The sequence below is a fragment of the Canis lupus genome, chromosome 11, assembly GCF_011100685.1.
Source record: "Canis lupus familiaris isolate Mischka breed German Shepherd chromosome 11, alternate assembly UU_Cfam_GSD_1.0, whole genome shotgun sequence".
Classification (NCBI taxonomy): Eukaryota; Metazoa; Chordata; class Mammalia; order Carnivora; family Canidae; genus Canis; species Canis lupus.
Window position 1 is genome coordinate 44,455,619 of NC_049232.1, and position 25,862 is coordinate 44,481,480.

Consider the following 25,862-nt stretch of genomic DNA (forward strand, 5'->3'; position numbering starts at 1 on the left):
TCTCCTAGATGTCTGACCTTTCACTTGTGATGTCTCGATATTCTTTTACAGAAAATTGCTGTTGACTTATAACCTATCCTACCCCCCCTTTTTTGGTCTTTTCATTGGCAAAGTCACACAGTATAGTTTTAAGTCAGCACCAAGAATGAAACATTAACATATGTAAGCATATTAGAGATAATATAAAGAATAAAGCTATTATACAAACATGTAGCAGCATCCAAAAAATGGTAAAATTCCATCCACTACTTTATCACATAAGTATGATTTACTTTGTCTACACATATTTAGCCAATCCAAGGTTATGCACACCAACACAAATAATATATATATATATACAAATGAATTCCCGAGTTGGACACACTGCTATATAGATACGATGTAATGGGTTTTAAAGGATAAGCAGCTATTTTGTTAAGAACGAGCTCAGATTTCATCCTGTGGCATATCTCTTTAGTGGAGTTAGTGGATTTCTTCATGCAAGAAACATCCACTAAGAAAGGTGATGGATGATATTTGGTTCCCATTAGAGTAAGTTGCTTTGGCCTAAGTAAAAGAACTGAAAGGAACAGGAAACAACCTGGTATGTCATATTCAGAAGCTGAAGCACATTTACTGTGACATTTGACGGTAGTAATGCGCTTGGGTACCATATTATTTGGTGTGTCATTCTTAGATCTTATGTTGCCATAACAACAGAATATGTGTGTGTGTTTAGTAGAAAGACAATCCATTTTTCCCCCAGTCAATTTTTTTCTTTGATCTAAAGAACTTGCTTCTTTTCTTTGAAGTTGTTCACAATAGGGCATGATAGAAGGAGCACAGGTAATAATTACAGAAACTTCAATAGAAAAAAAAAAAAACAACAACATGTTTTAAATGAAAGTTTTAAGCTCCTTGCCTTATGTCCCAGGACTGTTAAAGATGATTGAAGTGATTCCTGCCGGTATCTATCACAATGCCCTTTTCCCCTTATCAGAGACCAGCCAAAGATACAAAGGTTATGCCTTTCTTGATTAATCTATGTGACAGGGGCAAATTGCCTGTTGTTTCTGTTTTTTCCTACAGAGTGCCAGAGGCAGGAAACTACTATGCTTCACTAGTGACTCATAAGAAAACTTAATAGAAGGTCTCTAATGCCCACTGGCCCTACAGTTCCTGATTGATGTAGTCCCAAACTCAGCAGGCTCCCCTCATTGAACCAAGCATGTCAGAGGATGGAGAAAGTGTGGGGGAAGGGTCCCTTGGCCTCGGTAGTCAGGAAGGTGGGTCTGACATATTTTGCTCTTAGTAATTTTATCTATATTTATGAAGACAACATTTTGTTATCATTGTTACCTGCCAAGTGACTACATTTATGTGGTAGTTTTATTATCTTGCTGGTTTAAAAATACTGTTAATAGAGTTGGATACCTCTGTGCAATCTTCAGTTTCCTAGCTGGAAAGTAGATTAAATAACACATACCTCATGGTTCTTTGGGGAAAATTATATTGAATAATTTTGCAAATATTTAAAAGTACCTAGAAAAACTTTAAGAGTGTAATCAGTGCTGATTACTATAATTATATGTAGCTATGTGCAAGACTGAAAGGTGCTCTTAAGGGCTACTGCTGAGTTGATATCACATGCTCCCCCCGCCCCCCCCCCCTTGGAAGTTAATGCTTCCCATTTCAGTACAGTGAGGTGATGTTGATAAAATTTACATTTGGAAACTCTCATGCTCACTACTATCCAGGAGCTAAACCAACACAACTAGCTACCCAGAGGCACTATGCTAGGTGTGTAACACTTTATAGCATTTAACTAAGAGGTTGATATTGGGTTGGGGGATACTTATAAAATTATTCTTTTATATACTTTATAATGTAAAAGAAACTTTACAAATATTTACAAATATCTTCAGGGTCAAATATGTACACAGACAGTATTTGTTAAGCGTATTTATAGTGTTTCTCAAAGCTAGCTGTGCATGAAAATCATCATGGAGAAGATTAAAAATATAGATTCATGAGCAACCCAACACTTGTTCCGATTCAGTAGGAAAAGATGGCAGCCCCAGACTTATATTCTGACCATTACTACGACTGTTCTGATACCTAATTAGGTTTGGGAATTAGAGGTCCACAGGTGTTCCAGTATGGAAACTTAATATAACTTTGTAGTAAAAACACAGGACCCATTTGTACTTTATTTCTCTTTCTTCTCATATATTCATGTACATGTCTCTAAAAAAAAGACAATTGGCACCCACATGAAAAAACACAATTGGAAGATGTGCCAGAAAAGTTGCCAATCTGAGAGAAAAAGATTGTCTGATGCTTTACAAACTTATTACCTCATCCATGTAGGAAGCATTAAATTTGGTTTTTGCAAAATCTTATTTCCCTTAGACGTTAACTATTGAAGCATCTTAAATGTGCACTGTCTTCAAATTTATGTCAGCAAAAGGCAAGGTTTATAGTCCATCATTGTAACCTGTTTTTGCATTTCCATTTCTGGATTGGCATTCATTATGTTAGGTAATTAATGAGATATAAAAAATGAAGGTATTATGGAGCTTTATGTCATTTAAAGTCTATTCAGTATTATTACATCTTTGACAGAAGAAAATAAAATCCATGATAAAAATGAAAACTACGACCTCATCTACACTAACTTAACTAGGGTTTCTGAACATCTTTAGGATCGACTCATTAGTACCCACTGTTCACTATCAGTCTCAATATACATGACTGATTCAACTTTATAGTATTCTTCATAACCCCTGAGATATAGCTGACAGGAGTGCAGAATATATAAAATCACTTCTCATGCATACAATGTGGTCCTGTGGATTAATTTTGACTAGTTGGTGACATATTCTCTGAAAGTAACCCTCTTTTATTTTTTTTTATTTTTTTATTTTTTTGCAACCCTCTTTTAAATATAAGCTCCCATGGATTGTTTGATTTTTTTTTCTTCAGTTATGATTTATGGCTAAATCCTACCTAAACTGGTAGAGGCACCAAGTAACAGCATGCTATGAGGGCTCAAACAACATCTGTTTCTTAGAAACATGTGAGCATATTTTGTTCAGCCTGTATGTAGCAAATGGGTCATGAAGCTACTTGAAAAAGTTGTTTCCCTGTTTAAAAGAATGAAGCTCTATGTGATAAACTTTTTAGATATCCTTCCAAGATCCCTGTATCTTTTCATGCATGCTAACATTTTTAAATTCATGCCCTCCATTCTTCTTTGAATTAATCCCATTAAAACTGTTTTCTCAACTTTTATTAACTATACTTTTTAAAATATGATAAACTCCTTATCAGAATAAAAACACCATAGTAATTTTCCATTTTGTCATAGTAACTGTGAGACTCAGAAATAAGAGAATGCACAAAAATAATACAACATGGGAGTTAGAACAACTTAGGTTTTACTTTCTAAATCTGGAGTATCTTGAGTCCGTTTCTTTATCACTCTTGAGTCCATTTCTTTATCACTCTAAGCTATTCTCCCATAGGAAAAGGGGCAAAAAGATGCCTACCCTGTACTTTATAACATATAGCATAAGATGACTAATGTGAAGATGGTTTGAAATTGTGAATTATTACACAAGAAAAATTATGGTATTAAAAAGTCACCTCCAGATTAACACCTCAGTTTTTATAGAGTGGAAGAGTGAACAGGCTTTTATATACAATGGATTTTAGCCAGAAATCAGTACTGATATCTATATATGTCTTTTGTGAACTACGGTTAATAATACCTCTTAGGAGTGCTGTGAAGATGAATGAGATAAAGTTTATCTCTGGACTGCATTTGCCTCCCAACCTCCACTTCTAAAACATCCTGTCTTCCAAATCCATCCAGCTCAAACTTTTGGGAAGCTTTACATATAAAAGTTTGACAAAAACAAACAACAAAAACATCTTTCCTCTGACTTCCCAAAGGTGCTAGATAGTTCCATAGTGAAATATATCTCACAATGATTATTTGTTCACTGCCTCCTAGGTTATACCATTAACTCCTTGAAATAGAGGACAAGTGATTTAATTAACTTTATATTCCCAACATCTCACAAACGTTAGCTACCACTCAATAAACATTTGTGGAATCAATAGAAGTAGATGAGTAATGGGCTTTCAATTGATGCTAAATATATAAACATTCTATTCTAGTTCTCACTTATAATATTAAAATTCAACACTTGCTCTATTGTTTAGAAATAATTTTTAAAATACCCTCTCTAACAGTGGTATTATTATATTAAGTGTTATCATGTAAGATATTGCATTCAGGGTAAGTGCTCTCCTGGAATAAACTGAATATTACAATAAAACATAATTTCAAAAGAGTCCTGCCACATGCTGAAAATTATAACAGTATTTCTCCTTAAGATGCTTGGCCTATATTCATATCCTTATGGAGATATTGTTGGTGGTATTTAAGTTCCAAACTATCTATTAGTTCTACCCAATTGATTAATACATTTCTTTATACAGTAATGATAGAATCCACTGTTTACATACAATGGAATTGTAGCTTGAATGGACAGTAGGAAATGAACTTTAATGCTTCCCAAAAATTTACAGCTTCACAGTAGCAAGAAAGATTAAAATGGGAACATTTCTCACACTGCTAACTTTTACTTTTTCTGTTCTCCAAAATTGAAAAAAGGAAAAAATTAAATAACCTCAATCTATTGGGACAAGTAGTATTTGGAGCTCCCATGGAGTACTATGCCCCGCAGTCTTCAAATTTCTTACTGAATTTCCGAACATATACACAATCCAGTATGAAAGTGCCATCTTCCTTGGTCCCCATTTTCTTGGTTCTTTCTTTTTATTCCTCTCAAAAGCATATAGAAGCAGATATCAGGGATTGAAGGAGGTAATGATTAGAATTGGTAACTGAGATGGGAAGTTCTGCCTATGATCCTAAGAACTGCTATTTTCCCCCAGATAAACATTAACCGTGTAAGACACTGTGAGAGTCACAGATTCAGGGATGGACGATCCTTTTGAGGACAATAGAGAGAGAATTTGTATAAGTTTCCTGAGTGAGAAACCTTCCAGATGGCAGCCCTGAAAGTTAGTTTTTCCTGCTCAAAAACACAGAGCTTCCTCAAGAGGAAGATAACACTTCCTTTCATCGGAGAGAGTAAGGGTTTTCAACAGAGTTATTCTAGAATTGGGAAACAAAACAAGTGCAAGGATTTTTTTTTTTTTTAACGTGACAAAGTTAGTAGAAGTCCCAATGCTTTTCAGTTGGAGCAAAAAATTTGCACTAGAATATAACATGTATGGTACATCAGAGGACTCCCCCCATCACTGGCAATAGTACAGAACTCAAAGAAAAGTCAAACAGGCCAGTGTATGAAACAAAGTAGAAGCAATCAAAGAGAACACAGAAGTGACCCAATTCACCCTGCAGTGTTCTCATCAGAGTGGATACTCATCTTTAATAAGAAAAATTATTGATAATTTTTAAAAAAGATTTTATTTGTTCTTGAGAGACACAGAGAGAGACATAGGCAGAGGGAGAAGCAGGCTCCTGACGGAAAGCCCCATGTGGGACTTGATCATGGGACTCCAGGGTCACATCATGAGCCAGAGGCAGACGCTCAACTGCCAAGCCACCCAGACATCCTGGAAAATTACTGATTAATATTCATACTTGAATATAACAAATACTTCATTGTGTACATGTTTAAGTTAATCAGTGGCTGCATTTGTTTACCCATTTTGGAACTGAGTTGGTTTTGATCCATTTATTTGATTGAAAAGATTAAAAACAAAAACTTCACATGTTCAAGTGTCACATCAACTACAGATCACCCTTCAAGTCCATACAAATGAATACTAATCAATAAGAACAAGCTACAGTTACATAGGACACAGAGGAGAATATTGAGTAAAGAATCCAAACACAGGTATGTACTATATTATTTCATTTATATTAAGTTTCAAACTGACTAATCTATAGTGATGGTGAAATAAGGATAATGATCATCAGTGGGGGTGTGAATGAAAGAGGTTATGGAGAGGGGCCTCTCTGGATGCTGGTAATGTCACTTACTGAACAAGGTGCTGGTTACAAAGAAGCAATCACTCTGGGAAATTCCATGTATTTATATGGCTTCTTCATTTTTTTTGTTATATATGCCATTCTTCTTTGAAAGAATTTAGAATAAATATACCAGCCATGAATATGGTATGCTGAAGAAATACATGATAGGACATTTTTCTTATCAACAACTCTTACATTCAACATCCCAGCCGGCATCTCCAAGTATCCTCATACTTCACACTTGATGCTTTAGCTCATTTGTTCTCCCAACCTGAATCACCAACCTTGACCTTTCTGTAGGGCTGGGCTGGGTTGTGGGGAAACCTTATTCAATCCACAAAATCATGGTGAGTGACTAATTGGTCTCTCTCTAAACTTCAGAGTTCCTCATCTAAACATCTTTGAACAATTCTAAAGGATTTTTTTTTCTGCCTATTGAAGTTTATGTCCTTGTTCTTTTTTTTAAGGTTTTTTATTTATTCATTCATGATAGACAGAAAGAGAGAGAGGCGCAGAGACACAGGGAGAGGGAGAAGTAGGCTCCATGCCAGGAGCCCGATGCGGGACTTGATCCTAGGACTCCGGGATCGCGCCCTGGGCCAAAGGCAGGTGCCAAACCGCTGAGCCACCCAGGGGTCCCCTTATGTCCTTTTTCTAATCTTTCTTTTAAACCTTAAACTTCCTTGAGTCAGGGGCTATGCTGTAGCCATCTTTGTGTGTTTCCTCCTTGAAGTCCTTGACATAGTTCCTGGCCTATAATAGATGCTATATTCTGTAAATATATGTAGATGTGAATTGTTAGTCATAGTCCATTTTTAACTATAACATCTTTATATTCCACACAACCTTCTAGGTCATCTTTGCAGTTCCTCAGAAGGTAATGATCTATTCATCTGTGGTCAAGGATAAGATTACTTTTGGCATTTCATCACAATATAACTGATAAGAGCAAACTTTGATTGTTTAATATTTCAATCTGCCAGGATCTATCTAAAAGAAGGAAAAAGTGTTCCTTTCTTATGGGAGCAGATGTTTCAGGGAGGCTAAATTGATGTTTTATGCTTTTCTCTCATCCCCCCCCCCCCCCCGCCCTTGATTGCTATTTTTCTTTCTTGGAGCTGGAAAGAAAAGGATGAGGAGCTAGTTCTAAGACTAGAAGGTGAAATCAAGGTGTATTCTCTGTGTTATTACACAAAATTGAGAATGTATAACACATTTTCAAATCAGAAGGAGCTCTATCTACACCGGCTAATGAGGTAACCTACTTTGGTGATTCACTTTAGGTCTGCATGGATGGAAGCTAGTTTTATCTCTTAGTAGAAGAACTCACTAACATTTTCATCTTTTATTTCAGGGGGCTTCATTCCCTCTGTGTTTGCCTTTTGTACCTTTACAGTCCCTTAACTCATGCAGATAGTTTTTCACATAACCTTCCCACCTGCCACTCGTTTGGCACTTTATGCTGCTTAAAACAGTGAACCAGCAATAAACAGGTCCTGAGGAGAAGCTTCCAGATTGCAGCAGCTTAAGTTTTGATGGCTTCCCTCCTGGCTATGATGGTATTTTTCCTCAACATTGAAATACCATTATTCTCTTGATACAAGTTTTGCTTACTGCTTGTGACCCTGTTGCCTAGGGCTTTAAGAAATTAGTCTCCTTTAAATAATCCAAGAAAAAGAAAAGATCATCCAAGAGAAAGCTCTTTGCCAATTCAGTCTCTCTCATAGCTTGAAGCTGCACTAATTAGACATGCTTTTCTGTGGTTACAGATCTTCTTCATCTGCCATGTTGGCTGAAGAAAAAAAAAGCCATTTCTTCATTTTACTCTCACAGATTTCTATAGACTTGCTCTTGCCCTTCAAATATGCATTATGGAGAGCTCCAAAAAATAACATTTATTTAAGTTTGAGCCTGAATAACTGTAAAAAAAAAAAAAAAAAAAAACCAATGTACTGATCATCTTGCAAAAGAACGTTTTAATGTAACATAACAAACCTAGCCAGAGTTAAAAAGAGGGTCAGGGAAACAGGATTTTATCATAGCAGCAGATAAATATTTTTCATTAAACATTAAAAACAACATCTGTTACTCGCTTTAACAGTGTGAAGATTTCACTTTATTAAGTTTGGGGTGGTTAATGACTTTAAAAGTAATTTGCAATTTAAGTATGTCTCTTTCTAGTGGCTAATTCATGACTAAGTCTTTAGTGTTAACTCAATTTTATTAATGGTCTTTCTCAAGATAAAGTGACAAAATGGTACATCATTCTTTTGAATTGTGAGAATAAGAAATGTTTTCCTCACGCATTTATGGCTTTTCTCAGAGCTTCCCTTTCCCATGTCTTCTGCCTTGTTTCCAGAAAAAAGATATCTGGAGACTAAAGAACAACTGATGGGGAAAAGAATATTTTTCTCCTATATTCTCATTCTTCAAATTGCCAGCTGGTGGTAGTCATTACACTTCTTGTCATGATTACTTCATTCAGAGGCCAAACTTAGGCTTTCTAAGTTATTTAGCAAAGACAGATCAAGGCAGAAAATTTCAGCCCCAAAGTGAGTAGAGTGGAGAATTACTTTTGCTGCAATAGAACCAATTAGCTGAGTGAGATAAGAATTCAGAGGCCACATGAGCCACAATGTTTGCCTATATTGGCTCAGTCTCCATAGTAGGTATCAGCTTTAGCTTCTTGCTACTCCGGGAGCTGTGTTATTAACTCCAACATGATTAGCTGTACCCATGGTATGTCCAACCCTCAAAAGGATGAAAATTGTCCTTCATGTCTTCAACTAATTTATACCTGAAGTCAACAGAAGAGCGATGCCAGTCCAGTTCAAATCCATGGTCACTATGGTCCCCAGAACCATATGGTATGATAACCTCACGTTGGTAGTCAACCTCTTCTCTCTCTGGCTTTCACCAAGTCTTGGTGTTCTCTCTTTACCCACTGATATATCTCAGCTAAGTCTCAGCAGGTTTGAGCTCTGCTAAAAGCATACTGGTAACTTATTTTTTTGATTTTTATTTATTTATGATAGTCAAAGAGAGAGAGAGAGAGGCAGAGACACAGGCAGAGGGAGAAGCAGGCTCCATGCACCGGGAGCCCGACGTGGGACTCGATCCCGGGTCTCCAGGATCGCGCCCTGGGCCAAAGGCAGGCGCCAAACCGCTGCGCCACCCAGGGATCCCCCATACTGGTAATTTAAAAAAGAAACTGTCTAAAATTATCTTAGTATGTCTTTAACACCTCATGTTTTGTTTGGTTAATTCATGGATATTTTGTATTTGAGACTATAATATAGGTGTTTATTATATAAAAAATTTCCTCAAATTTTGAATAGATTTTGTCTCAGGGGGAATAAAATCTCTCATGGTCATCCCACTATTTCAAGTACTCCAAGTACACCTTTGTACAGCCCTAGTTTAAAAGTCCAGGGTCTGAAGAGTAACGTTAAATTGCTGAATCATTACACTGTATACATGAAACTAATATAATACTGTATGTTAATTATACTTCAATTAAAAAATTCCAGCTTTATTGGGATATAATCGAAGACAAGTCACACATATTCAACATTAAAAATTCAATATATTTTAATGTCATATCTACATCTGTTACATAATCATCACAATCTAGATAATAAATATAATCTATCATCCCCAAATTTTCATATGCATATTTGTAACTAATTTCTTCCACTAGTACCTGTTCCACCCCCATTCCCATGCAACCATTGATCTGCTTTCTGTCATTATAGATTAGAATTATGTTTTCTTGAGTTTTACATAAGTGTAATTATACAATATTCATTTTTGTGTATGTCTGGCTTCTTTCACACAGCATTATTGTTTTGAGAGTGATCCATATTGTAGCATAACTCCTCACCTCAATAACTCCTTACTTTTTATTCTGAGTAGTACTCCACTGTATATATAGAATAGGATTTGTTATTTATCTATTCACCAATTGATGGGATTTTTATTGTTTATACCTTATGACTATTACAGTAGTTCCCTCTACTTTATCTGTGGTTTTGTTTTGTACAGTTTCAGTTACCCTTGGTCAAATGTAGCATGGAAATGCAGATGATCTTCCTTCTGACATACAGTCAAAAGATAAATAATAGCCTAATGCTACAACACAATACCTACCTTACTTGCCGTATTTCATCTCCTTACTTACATATTTTATCATCATACCATCACAAGAAGAAGGGTAAATATAATGATATAGTAAGTTAGTATAATAAGATTATATTTAGAAAGAGAGATTATATTCATATAACTTCTGTCATGGTATATTATTACAAAATTGATCTATTTTATGATTGTTGTTAATCTCTTACTGTGCCTAACTTATAAGTTAAATTTTTTCATAAGTATGTATGAATATGAAAGAACAAAGTATATATGGGCTTTGGTATGATTCATGGTTTCAGGCATCCACTGGGGATCTTGGGATGCATGTCTGTGGATAATGGGTAGGGGGACTACCATACACATAAACTTTCCATAACACACCAAATCTTGTTAAAACATATGCTTTCAATTATTTTGGGTAAATAATTAGGAATGAAATGGCTGGGTCATATGATAGGTGTATGTTTAACTTTTTTAAAAGTTGGAATACTTTTCTCAAAGTATTCATATCATTTAACATTCCCACCAGCAGTATATGAGAGTTCCAATTCCTCCACATCCTTGAAATTAAATTATTGGCCTGAGTTCTTCTCTGGAGGCTCTGGGTACAAACATCTTCTTCCAAAATCATTCTTTTTGTTGGCAGAATTTAGTTCCTTGTGGTTTTAGGACTGAGTTCTCATTTACTTGCTGGCTGTCAGCCAGGGAATGCTTTCAGCTCCTAGAGGGTACCTGTATTCCATGCCACATGGCCACTCCACTTTAAGCCAGCAGTGATTTGTTAGATACTTCTTGTGCTTCAAATTTCTAACTTTCTCTTCTGCAGCTAGAAAACAGTTTCCTTTAAAAGCCTCATGCGAGGGATCCCTGGGTGGCGCAGCGGTTTAGCACCTGCCTTTGGCCCAGGGTGCGATCCTGGAGACCTGGGATCGAATCCCACGTCAGGCTCCCGCTGCATGGAGTCTGCTTCTTCCTCTGTCTATGTCTCTGCCTCTCTCTCTCTCTCTCTGTGACTATCATAAATAAATAATAAAAAATTAAAAAAAAAAAGCCTCATGTGATTAGGTCCAGGACCACCTGAATAATCACTCCATCTTAAGGTTAATTATGCCATATAATGTAATCTAATCAAGAGAATAAAATTTACCACATACATTTCCCTGAGGCTTACTCAGGGGTAGACTCATCAGGTGTTGGGAAATCTTGGAGCTATGTGAGAGTTCTATCTACAGCATTACTCAAATATGTTCTGCTCTCTTTCACTTACCTGGGGAATGCTATTATATGTATATTAGGCCTGTAATATTGTCCTACAGCTCACTCATGTCTGTTCATTTTTTCAGTCTATTTTCTCTCTGCATTTCATTTTCAATAATTTTCACTACTCTATCTTCAAGTTAACTATTCTTTCCTTCTACCATGTAGAGTCTTCTGTTAATTTTGCCCAGTGTATTTCTCATACATTATAATTTCATTTCTACAAGTTTGACTGGGTTTTTAAATATCTTTCATATTTCTAATTTTTTGGAATATATGAGATATAATTATAGTGCTGTTTTAAATCTTGTCTGTTAATTCTAACACCTGTGACAGTTCTGAGTTGGTTTGACTGATTATTTTCATCATTATATTTTGTATTTCTTGCTACTTTGTAACCCTGGTAATTTTTGACTGGATGCTAAGCATTACGTATTTTACTTTGTTGGACCTGGCTATTTGTAGGAGGAAAAGCATTTTCACCTGAATTTCCTGATTAATAAGTAGCACTTGGTGGTGCTCAGAATGGCTCTTTCAAGTAGTAAAGATACGTTTTGAGATATTTATATTATCTTTACTACATATAGCCATAATAGAAGTTATTTTAAAAAGTGTATGATCCTTTTGGGCCTTGCTTTTAAGATATTTTAGGCAAGATCCGAGTAATACTCACTCTAGAACCAAAGGAATAACACATATCATGAGTTCAATTAGGGATATGTTAAGTTTAAGGCACTTATTAAGCATTAAGACAGAATAGATAGCTGCCAGGTCTCAAAGAATGGGCAGAAGTTTCTAGATGGAGAATAGAGAAAGGAGGTATCACATGAGGGGAGAAACATTTGAAAAAGAATTGAAATATAAATGGCACTCATACTAGCCCTTTACTATTTTATGTGTTTTGAGATATTTATATTATCTTTACTACTTGAAAGAACCATTCTGAGCACCACCAAGTGCTACTTACTAATCAGGAAATTCAGGTGCAAATGCTTTTCCTCCTACAAATTTTATCCAAGGTAAATAGAAAAAGCCAAAACTACACATTATAAAACACTAAATTTAAAAAAGGTTTTATAATCTTGAAATGTGTAAATTAAAGTAATCATTATTTAATTCCTAATTGTATATTCATATGTTCCTATATTCATCATTTTGAGAGTAGGAACCAATCAGAAATGTTCCAGGTATCTTTACTATTTTAATATTTGCTACCAGATTTCCATACAGTATCTGAAAGATGGCAAGAATTCAATGGGTATTAGCAAATATAATTTGTATTATGTCAAAAGCACTTTTGACTCTCTTTCCTAGTACCTTCTGAAGACTGTCACAGGGGCACTGTGATTCATGGCTACTGCTCTAAGTAATCTCTTACTATTAAGTGTATGCATTTGCATGACATAAAAAGTAGAACATGATTAAATGCATTGTTTATTACTCTAATAAAGTGTTACTTTGAACAAATCTGGCCTGCCCATAAAGCTATTATTAAACACTATACTTTCATCTTCCTAAAAGGTAAGAGATATGACCTGTCCAAATTCTCTTAGATGGACTGGATCAGATATTCATAAGGAGAGCATAATATGGAGACAAGATATGGAAGGCCAGAAAAGTTCAATTGGCTGTCAGGTACAGGGATACAAGTTCAGGACTGGAAATGGGATATAAAGCCAAAAGAGTGAAGGCAAATAAAGACAGTAAATGAGTGCGAGATAAAGAATAAGCAGGACCAAATGGAGACAATCAGGATTAGGTGTACTGACTGGATTATTGCCACAACACCCCTCCGCCCCCCCCCCCCCCGAACTCTGTCTTGATGACTGCTTTTCACTAAATGCTTTGCTTAAGAACTGGTGCACATTTTCTTCTACTTCTGTTTAATTCAGGTTTCAAACAATTCCTGAACAAGAAGAGTTCCATATTGCATTGTAGATTAGCACTCCCAAAATGGAATACATTTTTCTCGGTTTACTTTCCTTTTTCTGTGAAAAGCATGATTCTTCTAATATTGGAGCTCAAAATTTCAGAATTATTGTTAGCAATTTTCTTTCCATTAACCACACCTCCCTTTCTCACTCCATTTAAAATAATTTTAGGTGAAGTATATTAAGCATATAATACAATACACTCAGGAGTGTATACAACTTATGTATGTACACTTATGTTATTGAGGCACCATCGATGGGCTCTCATGTGGTCAAAGCAGTTGAGCAGTTACCATCTACCATTAAAGTTGTTCATGCCAAATGGCCTTTTCCATAAAGTGCTAGTGTATATAAATCTGGGGTTTTGATTTTTTTTTCCAAATGCTTTAGCAGATTCAAACTCTGTTCAAATTAATTTTTGTGGAAGAACTTTTGGCTTGATTGCAAATATCCTTGTGGGCTATCTTTGTGAAAAAGGGTGAATGCCATCTGTCTGAGCAAGAATGAAAGTCAGCGTCCTCAACACTGACAACAAAATGCACCTAACTTCTTGTTCAGCTTGTTTCTGAAGCACATGAATGGATGACAGAGTACTGAGGCACTACTTTCAGAACAGAACTATGAATTAGCCATGATACAGCATTTACTAAAGGCTGCCTAGAGCATCTAATACTGAGGAAGAGTAGTGTAATGGATATGCTAACCTTTTATTTTTTTTAGTTCAAGAAACTCTATCCTGATGCTGAAGGAATCAGAAATAACATACCAGTATAATATTGTTTTAACTCTTATCAGGAATATCTCTGTCCAGGAGAACATTAATTATTCCACTGAATGACTCAATGTAGCAGATACCATGTGGGATGCCTTGGAATATTAGATGAAAAGGAGGCAGGAGCCATTTAAGACTGAATGTTGTGACTGCAACTGTTAGGGTTGATAGCAAAACCTTCCATATGTAGAATATTGATTTAACTTCTAGAATCACTGCTGAGGAAAAAGCATAATATCACTTATTCTTATTTTTATCTCACCTACTTATTTATTCAACAAATATGTATTGCCTGCCTTCTACATACAAAGGAAATATGATAGGGAACCAGGGAGATCTAGTCCCTATTTTGAGGAAAAATGCACTATGAAATCTCAGAAATATGGCATTTGAAGATGTAGTCATACTAAAACCTTAAGATCATTAAAATAAATGTAAAATGATCAGGTTCAGGTAGTGAAGCCTAAGGGAAAGAATGATAAATCAATTATACCTGAAAACTTACTCTATAGGAAGCCACTCTTACTAACGTCATAACTTATCTCAGCTTCCTGCTGTTAATATTTTTCATATAAAGTCTAAAATGTTCATATTAATCCTTCATGTTTTCCATGACAGAAAGCTTATTCCTCAAAATAAAACTGTTTACTTAAAGAAAGTCAAATAATGAGAAATCCTTTACTAACTCTACTTTTGGCTAAGTTGCCATGAAATACAGAACGTGTGCCATATAATTATCTCATTGGATCACATCTATTTCTTTTTTTTTTCCTATTTTCTGTATGACTTTGTTGTCCATTCTTATATTAGATTTTTCATTGTATGTGATCAAAGAATTTTTGGGAGAAGCAAAGAATGGCCAACTTAATTAAAAATATGCAAACAAATGGAAAATATATTCCACACATTAGATGGAAGTTCTCAATTGCATATTAAAAGGAATCATTTCTTATGGGCATATATAATACTCTCACAGCTATCACATATATTCTTTGAGATCAAGCACCATCTTTTTTATATGTATATAGAGTGTATGGTGGGAGTGGCTGTGAAAAATTCTCTTAGGATTGTTATCAGTTTTCTACTTTCTCTTCAATAGCAGAATAACATTTTTCCAGCTTTTTTGAGATATGATTGACATAAAACACTATGGTGTACAATATGTTTATTTGATATACATATATATTGCAAAATGGCTATTACCATAGAATTAGCTAACACCTCCATCATGTCACACAAATATCATTTTATTTTGTGGTGAGAACATTAATGGTCTACTCTCTTAGCAACTTTCAAGTATATAATTCAATATTATTAACTATAATCACCATGCTGTACACTCTATCCCCAGAATTCTTTCTTCTTATAATCAAGGTTTGTATCCTTTGACCAATCTCCCCATTTCTCTCACCATCCAGCCCCTTGGTAACTATCAACATTACTCTGTTTCTATGACTTTTGCTCTTTTAGATTCCACATGTAAGTGATATCATACAGTATTTGTTTTTCTTTGGCTTACTTCACTTAGCATAATGCTCTGCAGGTTCATCCATACTGTAACAAATGGAAGAATTTCTTTCTTTCTCATGGCTCAGTCATATTCCATTGCATATATATACCACATTTACTTTATCCATTCATCCACCGAGAGATACTTAGTTTGGCCATATCTTAGCTGATAGTAATGCTATAGTGAATATCAAAGTACAGATACATTTTGAGATCCTCTTATCATTTCCTTTGTATATACCCCCAGAAATGAGATTGCTGGATCATATGATAATTATATTTTTAATTTTTTGAGGAACTTCCATAGTTTTCCATAGTAACTGTACCAATTAACATTCCCTAAGCACTGCTCTCCACATCCTCACCCACCACACTATTATCTTTATCTATTATCTTTTTGATAATAGCCCTGATAACAGGTGTGAGGTGATATTTCATTGTGGTTTTGATTTGCATTTCCTTGATGATGAGTGATGATGAGCACCTTTTCATGTACCAGTTATCCATTTGCATATCTCTTTTGGAAAAATATTTAGGTCTTTTGCTCATTTGTAAATTGTGTTGTATTGGGTTGTATGTTTTTTGTTGTTGCAGTTTGCTACTGATTTGTGTTAGTTCCTTATATAATTTGGATATTAACTACTTTATAAGATATGTGGTTTACAAATATTCTCTTCCAATTCATAGGTTGCCTTTCCATTTTGTTGATCATTTCCTTTGCTGAGCAAAAGCTTTTACTCTGATGTAGTCTCACTTGTTTATTTTTTGCTTTTGCTGCCTTCATTTTTGGTGTCAAATCCAGAAAATCATTGTCATTTACCCCCTATATTTTCTTCTAGGAGTTTTACATTTTCCATTCTTACACCAAGTCTTTAATCCATTTTGACTCGATTTGCATGCGTGGCATGAGACAGAGATCCAATTTCATTCTTTTGAATGTCATAATCCAGTTCTTCCAACATCATTTATTAATGGATTTTTTTTATTTATTATCCTTTCTCATCAATTAATTGACCATATATTCATGGGTTAATTTTTGGATCCCTATTCTGTTCCACTGATCTACATATTTGTTTTTATGCCAATAACATACTATTTTAATTACTAAAACTTTATAATATAATCTAAAATGTACTGTGGTTTGATTTTCATTTCCCTCTTGATTAGAGATGTTGAGCAGCTTTTCATGTATCTGTTGGCCATTTGTATGAATTCTTTGGAAAAAAAAATGTCTATTCAGTTCCTCAGCCCATTTTAAAATTTGATTGTTAGGGGTCTTTTTGCTTTTAAGTTGTAGGAGTTCTTTATATTTTTTTGGATATTATCTCTTTATCAGGTATATGACTTGTAAATATTTTCTCTCATCTCATAGGTTTCCTTTTCATTTTGTTGAATGTTTCTTTGCAGGAGCTTTTCAGTGTGATACAGCCTTACCTATTAATTTTTGCTTTTGTTGTTTGTGAGGATCATAATTTGGTGGTGTGAATTTTGTGAGGGGCAGTGTGTCCAGCCCAGGGCAGTGTATTCTGTATATCTTGTTCTCATTTTCCACTTTGAGGGTCTCCATTTCAGGTAGGGTTAGATATGTGACCCTGTCACAGCCAATGGAAATGCAGAGGGAGAGTTTCTGAGAAAGCTTTTTCTTTCTCATGAAAATCTCACAGAATTGCCTGCCATTGTGCTTCCCCCTACCTTCTTTGACCAGAGATCTGGATTGAAAATGTGACAGATATTTTGTGATCATGAAGTATCAGAGGAAAGAATAGCAGTCAATAGCCTCAAAACATTAAAGGAAAGTGAAAAATCCTGGGTGTGACAATATTTTTCAGAAGCTGAACCAACATTAGCAATATCTACCTATGGACTTCATATCATGTGAGAAAAATCAAATCCTATATGTTTAGGCTACTATTAGTTGTAATTTCTGTTTATGGCACCTGAGTATATTCTTAATTCATATACTGCCATGAATTTTTAGTAGTACGCAACATAGAATTTTTCAGGATACCTGGATGGCTCAGTTAGTTAAGCATCTGCTTTTGGCTCAGGTCCTGATCCAGGGGTTCTGGGATTGAGCTCCACGTTGGGCTCCCTGCTCAATGAAGACCCTGCTTCTCCCTCTCCTTCTGCTGCTATCCCAGCTTGTCTCTCTCTCTTACTGTCTGTCAAATAAATAAATAAAATCTTTTTTAAAAAAGAATTTTTCAAATTGTTCTTTAATGGAGATGTCATGTATGTCACTTGTCACACTCCCATTTGAATGGTCTAATTTAGGTATTCACTAATTTTTGCCCAAGTAAGTCAGTGGACCTTTAATAATTGTTTGATAAATGAAAATGAATTAGATTTTCATAATATTCATTTATATTTTCTTGCTACATCAATTCTCCTTCTGATAATATTGAGGTCAAAGGATTTACGTTTATGAAGCATAATTTTGATCTTGACTTTCTTCTATTCATTAATGCTAAATGGGTCCTCAGCATCTACTGAAATCCAAAATTCCTTACTTTGTTATTTGAAGTCATTCACAAGCTAGCCCTAATACCTTTCCAACCTAATTTCATGTTATTAATTATAATCCAAGTAAATAAAACCGCTGTCAATTTTTCTTACATACCTAACTAATTCTGAGAAGGAGATGCTATTTCTCCTGGTAGATGACCTGCTGCTCTTCATTTCTATTAATCACCTGCTTTTCAGTTTCATCTCAAATTTCATCTCCTCCTAAAAGCCTCCAATTCCATTCATCTTTCACCAAGATAGAACTAATTTTCTTCTATTCAGAACTATAACATGGTCATTTATTTGTTTCTAATAGCTGACATATGTTTCTCAATATATAGGTTCAATATACAAAGTCTTTTCTACTCTAACATCTTTGGAGTAATATCTGTGCTTGCATAAACTTCATTAAAGTATATATACACAGAGAAATTATACATACAGAAAAGTATAAAAAAAACATAAGTATAGGTGTTGATGAATTTTTAGGACCATGGATGCTTTTATATAACTACCATTTAAATAAAAGGTATAGGGATGCCTGGGTGTCTCAGCAGTTGAGCGTCTGCCTTTGGCTTAGGATGTGATCCCAGATCCGAGGATTGAGTCCTGCATTGGGCTCCCGGCAGGAAGCCTGCTTCTCCCTCTATCTATGTCTCTGCCTCGCTCTGTGTGTCTCTCATGAATAAATAAATAAATGAAATCTTAAAAAAAAAACTGGTCACATATATGATATGAGTCTTTTAGACACTGAGACAAGTGGAGCTGTGATTCCTGAGAAAAAGGAAACAAATCAAGTGGTCCCTATGGGTTCCAGCTTTCATCTTGAAGGCCTTTCCAGACTGCAATACAAGGAAGAGAAATGTAAGGAAAAAAACAGCAGTCACACCAAAGTGAAGAGTCACATGTCAGAGTTTGGCTAGGCTAACACTGATAGAATTTGTAAGATGTTACACCAGAGACAGAGAGCTCTGGAAATCTGAACAGGGGTACCTTCCAGTCTGTTGATACTAAAATGCACATTAAAAATGGAGCTGGATTTTTTTTTCTGGGTATGTTTTCATATTAGTCTACTCAAGCTATTATAGCAGAATGCCACAGAATGGGTGGCTTAAACAAAACAAAAAAAATGTACTCCTTGAAGTTCTGGAGGCTGGAAAGCTTAACATTAAGGTGCCCACTGGATTATTGGTGAGAGTTCTCTTCATGGCCTGTAGTTGGCTGAGAGAGTATGAGCTCTTTAGTGACTCTTCCTAGAAGGACACTAATTCTATGGGGTCAAGGCTCCATCCTTAAGATCTCAATTAATCATAAGTAACCTCTTATAGGTTTAATCTCCAAATACAATCACACTGGGGGTTGGAACTTCAACATATGAATTTTGGGACACAATGCAGTCCCTTAATGTTTCTATTGTTTGTCTGCTCCCACTTTTTCATGTGTCTGTGTCTGGTAATTTTCAATTAGACATTAGAAATTAAACATTAAAAACTGGGATCTCTAGGCCACATTCTTTCCTCTGTAGATATTTACCTGTCTTCTGGGAGGTAGAATGAATGGGAGGCAAATCACTTTAATGCAGTCAAGTACAGTCTGATTCAAAGTTGGTTTACAGTTTTCCTCAGGCTCAGATGCCTTTAGTTTTTCTCCATTCATAAGACAGAGCTCTGTAGTATCTCTGACTGAGAACCTGAAGTGTTTATGGGGGCCCTCCTTTTGGCAGGATATGAACTTGAATGACTGTTTCCTCAGCTACCTGAGCATGCTGAAAACTCTACTTTCTTTTGCATCATCCTGCTGTTTTCACTTCTTGGCTTCTTATCTTGTCCATATTAAATATATAACTCAAAGGGAAAATGTTGGGGCTGCAGTACTAACTTCTCCCAACCTGTGAACTCTCTAAAGATCCTTGTGCCCAGGTCTTATTTGGCCATCCCCAAACAAAAATTATTTACTAGTTCTATGCAGCTGTGAAAATCGTATCCACTTAGCTGCCTTAGTTCTGGCTCTCTGCCTTTTTCTCAGATTCTCATGATTCAGGGATCAAAATTGTTAGATACCCTGAGGAGAATAGGGTCTTCTGTTCCCTTCTCTGAGCTCTCTTCTTTTCCATTTGCTTCAGTGGCAATCAAACCTTTCCAATCAGATTTTTAAAAACTATACATAGTTTTTATAATTGTTCTGACTGAGTCAAATTGGTCTCCCATGATCTACTCCAACAAAATAATTTATAATGGGAAGTGTTCTAACATTGATGCTCTAAGAAAAGGGAGGTGAGGGGCCTAGAGAGTGGAAGAAGCCTATCTAGAGTTTAGTCAAGCTGAGGAAAACTTTAAAGCTGACTTGGTCACAAGCTGACTCAAAACCTGTATGACATCATAGCAAAACTCCTTGGTCAATATGGAAATAAGAACATAATGACATCTCTATGGTAGTTCTATTTCCACACCCAATTTATGGAAGAAGAAACCCTTACTGAGGTAAGGTAAGTGACCTGACCTTGGTCACATAGCTAAGAAGTGAGAAACTTCTATCTTGAGATTCAGGAGCCTATTTTCCTGACCATTGTGCTACAGAGATGAAGTAGACCTTATCATGACATCATTTCCCTCCTTTACACCCTTTTTGTTTAACCTTGTGCTGCTTTCATCAAAGTCACTGTGTGTTGGGAAAACCTGAAAAATCTAGTGTACATTTCACTAATCTTTTACCCTTTAGTAGCAACCTTTAATTTCAACCATTACCACAGTTCAATGACACAGAATATTCAAAGGAAATATAAATCCTTTGTATATATTATTTAGTTCCAAAGTAAATGAGGCAGATTGGCATTTTCTAGTATTAGTGCTATCAGAACCATATTGTAGGCAGCTCCTTTCCGTCATGCCAACAAAAACAGTAACTATCCATTTTGATGAATAACAATATGTTAGCCTCTGTGCTAAGAGATTTACACCTTTTCTCAATGACCTTAATTATAGTCTCATGAGGTACTTCTTTCCTCTATTTTAAGAATTAGGAAATTGAGTTTTAGGGAGGCTTAGCAACTTGCACAAAGAGATTCACTTTAATAATATTCATAAAGCATTAAAACTTGAATCTGAGATTTAATTCCATGTTAGCTTATTCCAGTGTTTGAGCTCAATGGCTTTCTCCTACTGCTCTGGTTCTGGGCCATACGTAGCTGCTGCTTCTTCCTCCTTTCCTCTCTTCCTTCTCTGGTCTTTCCTTCCCTCCTTCCACCTTCTTTCCTTCCTTGACAGCTTTTCTTTCTATCATTCAACTTTCTCATAAATGAACAAATCAGCATTTTGGGTAACAGACTTTCATATTTGAGCAATTTAAATCTTATATATTTATTAATGTAATGTATAATTTAGGAGCCTCCCTAAATGGGAGGCTTTCCCTTAGGTACTAACGGTAATTAAAAAGGGGGAAAAAAAAAAAGTAAGATTTTTTTTTTTTAGTTGGGAAAAAAATGTTTCTTTCATCACAGGCATAAATTTATGTAATTAAAATAAACAGCTTTTATGGTGTGTTTCATTGATGTGTGGTGGAGGATATCTATAATTAAAAGCATTCTTTAAATTATGTTCTACACCTTTAAAAAGATGCTTAGGAATCCCTGTTTCAATGTTTTTCCATCCTGGCTAGAGAATTACCTGAACATTTTATAAAAAGAAAAATTACAAATATCCAAGCCCCGCCACAGTATGATCAGGCATTTATGTTTAAAAAAAAAATCCCATAACTGATTCTGATATATAGCCAAGCACTGAGAATCCCTGCCCAATTTTTTTGATTAACATTTTAACACATTGACCAGTTGAGCTTAAAAACCACAAAAAAGTATTTACTTTGCTTCTGTGCTATATAAATAACCATATTATGTTTCTGGATGTTCACCAAATATTTCAGTTCTCTCTTCTGGGTATCTGATTGGATTGTACTTCTCAGCTCCCTTGTGGCCAGGAGAAGCCATGTGCCTAATGAAATTGTACTTCTGGGCCAGAATATTTAATTACCAGTTTAGTTAGAGGTCTACTACTGAAAAAAAGAAAAGAAAAGAAAAGAAAAGAAAAGAAAAGAAAAGAAAAGAAAAGAAAAGAAAAGAAAAGAAAAATGGTGACTACCAAACTACCATCAGCATCACCTGAACTCTTCTTAGACGCACAGTCTCAGACCCTGCCCAGATGTACTGAATCAGAATTGGTAGTTTCACAAGATCCCCAGGTGAACTTATGCAAATTCAAGTTTGAAAAGCACTGCTCTAGTTGTAGCATTTTCTGGCACAGAGACCAACAATATTTGAGATGCTGGCTAGAGTAGCAATGGTGGCCCATTTGTCAGCCTGGAGCTCTGAGTAACTCCAGTGGGCAAAGCTCTCTGCCAACTGGTGATAAGCATACAGCATGAGCTAAATCTTTGTATTTTAAGATGCTGTTGTGGCTACATTCTGCAGCACAACATATCCCATACTGACTAGACATCCTGAATGTCATTATAAGATGTATAGTGTCAAATTAAAATCAAAACACCTGTGAAAAATTTCAATTTAAACAAGATTTTTAAACACCAAATCAAAGATATATACTGATAGGAAATCCATTCAAGATTAGCCAGAGACAGGACAGAAGAGGAACAGTACAAAAACCACACTAGAGGTGTACTAGACAGATTTTGGATTCATTCAGATCTTTGAGGAAATGGCTCTGAGTTGAGCCTGTAGTGAGCAGAGAAGAATGGCTGCCTCTGTTTCAATATTTGAAACTCTCTGGTATTAAATCCAAAGCCAAATTCAAGGGTGAGCAGTGGGGAGAGAAAGATTATCACAACTTGCCATATGGGCAGCTCTGTTTACTAAGCAAGGAAAAAAACAGGTGGGTGAAAAAGAGAGCAGGAAACAGAGAGAGAAGAGAGGAATAGAAATAGTAACAAAGGTTTCGGGCTTACCACAGCTTGCTCTTTTATTTCAAACCTAGAAAATAGCTCTGGGCATGCTTGCCTTGATGAACTGGAAAAGTTCCACACATTAAGGCCAGCAACCCTGACATAAGGCCATCTCGAGAATGAATACATCTTTTCGATGAAGGGCTAATCTTGCACAAACACATTGCAGGGCGTTTTCAGGTCCTCTAATGACCCCCAGACTCTCTCTTGCACCATATTGTTAATGGAGAGGATATTTGTGTTAAACATTGTGCAGATTAAACTGGTGGATTATTTTCCCTGCATTTTAAAAATATCATTCAGCCCTGTGGCCAGACCATTCCTGACTGAGGAATACAAAATGTAACTGAATTTTCCTTTGCCTCATTAATGGAAGCTTGAGAAAATTTAAAGGGGCTGTTCAACTTTCTTCCTTAAAACATGCCTATATTTTTCTTCCTAGGGAACCATAGGATATCAGAGCTTTAGAATGGAAAAATGACTACTGTGCACTAGATGCCAAGTTCATTTAGGTACTCATTTATGGAAAAAAAAAATGTGTGCATGCTCTCTATGTGCCAAACTCTATAATGGGAGCTGGTGATAAAGTGGGAAACAAGATCCACAAAGTCCTGTCTTTATGCAATTTACATTGGAGTATGACACTGTGTCCTCTCTATAAATGTAAGCCAAATACTTCCACCAGGAATGTTGACCGATATTTTGATTTTCTGGTAACTGTCATGAACTCATTCTGATTGGTAACATGGCATTTTGTAGTACACTAATTCCCATCTTACCCAATATATCAAAATATTTTTTCATTTTTGCATTTATTCTATTTTTTGACCATTTACCATTTCTTTTTAAATTTAAATTCAACTTTCCAACATAGAGTATAACACCTAGTACTCATCATATCCCATGCCCTCCTCAGTGCCTGTCACCGTTACTCCAACCTCCCACCTACCTCCCCTTCAGCAACCCTCTGTTGTTTCCCAGAGTCGAGTCTCTCATGGTTTGTCTTCCTCTCCAATTTTTCCCCATTCAGTTTTCCCCCGCTTCCCTTATGGTCCCTTTCACTATTTCTTATATTCCACATATGAGTGAAACCATATGATAATTGTCTTTCTCCATATTTAGCATTTCTTATAATACAACTTAGCCTCTGACAGTGCTGTTTTCCCAAAACCTCTGATTTCTCTGTAGTGTTTCCAAAGTAGTAGTTGAAACACAACATGGTAACAAGAGATTTGTGTATCAGTTTTTGGCTTACACTGCTAATGTATGCCACACCCACAAAGTATGCCAATTACTGGCAATACCCAGAGGCAGTTTTGGGACCAAACCAAGAAGTCTATTACCCAGAGTGCTTTCAAAATCAGGCTCTAGGCTAGTGGGAAGGATTAATGTATTGATTGAGAAATTAAACAAGAGGTATAATCTATATATCTGTATAATTTATTATTGGGAAGAAGATAAGAAAATGGTTAGGGTGACCTAAATTGGTCAAGTCCCTGTTGGAAATTAATATTGTAAATACTGAGTGCTGAAGCATCAGATGATCCCTTGTAGCAGTTTTATTCATCCCACTGGACCTGGCTGTGTCTTTTCAGTCGTAAAACTGGGTGTTACAAAACAGCTATTGCCAAAATCTGAATGGGTATCATTGAGGTGCTTAAGAAGTCACCAATGCATCCATGATAACTTTGCTGCTTCCCTCACAACGCTATTGAGAGAATCAAGAGAAGATATTTGGAAAAGTGTTTCACAGTCCAGAAAGTACTTTACCTATGAGAAGTGGTAAATTCTCTACTGTTATCATTCTCTATTGTAATTATCAATGTGCTTGTTTTAAGGCAACCCAGACACTGAGATAACATAACTAGTATGTCACAAGGGCAATGTTCCCCCAGAAAAACACATTCTGATATTGTCAGTGCCATCATTCTGATGCATTTGTGGTAGGTAACTCTGACCTTTCATCTTCTCCAATGCTCTTGCCCTGCTGAGCTAAAATAGGGCAGTGTTCCTTTCTCCCTGCTTCTAGATGAAACTGCACACATGGGTTACAAATTGAGACCTATTTATGATGGAGAAAATAGGAGGGTGAAAATAGAGCGCTTATCAACTTGTCACAATATGAGGATGCTGGAAGGTTAAGTGTCATTCTCATGCTATCTTCAGAGGAAGAAAACTGATTTTCCTTTCAACAGATGTTAAAAGAAAAACTTTTAGGCTGTCACATATGACCCATATTTCTAGAACCTGGCCCAACTTGGCAACTGCAAGTCTTTGTGAACAGAGCCATCCAGAGGATAAAGTTTTGAAGGAAGCAGGTAGGACGGAATGGTGAGACATCAATGTAAAACCAGAGGACAAGAAAGTAAGTATACTAAGAAAACAGTCACAGAATTATTGTGCCAAGTTTAGCCAGGAACACTTACACTAACTGGAAATACAGAGGGCTATCTCTCAGTCTTTGTGCTTGTATATTCCCATGCATAACATACATATGCTGTCTTAGGTATTAGATTGACAGATTTATAAAAGAGTTTTGTCTAGAAAGTAATCCCAGGAATTGTGAGTTGGAAAGTAGGAAGAGAAGAAAGCTTGCACAAGCTATGTTAGCCAGCTGAAAATTGCTATAAGCAACTGGGACTTCATAACTGGGACACCTCTGGGAGAAGATGTAGACCCATTTCTGTGTAATTCCCCACTAGGGGCAAATAAACTGGAACATTTATCCATCAATTTTCATTCATCT

The 25,862-nt window shown here is 35.9% G+C and overlaps 2 long non-coding RNA genes across 6 annotated transcripts in view; one reads left to right on the forward strand and one right to left on the reverse strand.

Annotated features, from left to right (window-relative positions):
- The first annotated feature begins 703 nt into the window (after window positions 1–703).
- Window positions 704–9,147, forward strand: LOC111098071. Its single transcript, XR_005366856.1, has 3 exons — window positions 704–825; window positions 1,069–1,265; window positions 9,091–9,147. It is a non-coding gene; the product is annotated as an uncharacterized LOC111098071 (long non-coding RNA).
- A 15,408-nt stretch (window positions 9,148–24,555) lies between these two features.
- LOC111098070 overlaps window positions 24,556–25,862 on the reverse strand; it is a 293,135-nt gene continuing 291,828 nt past the window's right edge. For all 5 annotated transcript variants that reach the window (XR_005366852.1, XR_005366846.1, XR_005366850.1 and 2 more), the window contains one exon: window positions 24,556–24,824. This is a non-coding gene — a long non-coding RNA (uncharacterized LOC111098070). The remainder of the gene's footprint in view (window positions 24,825–25,862) is intronic.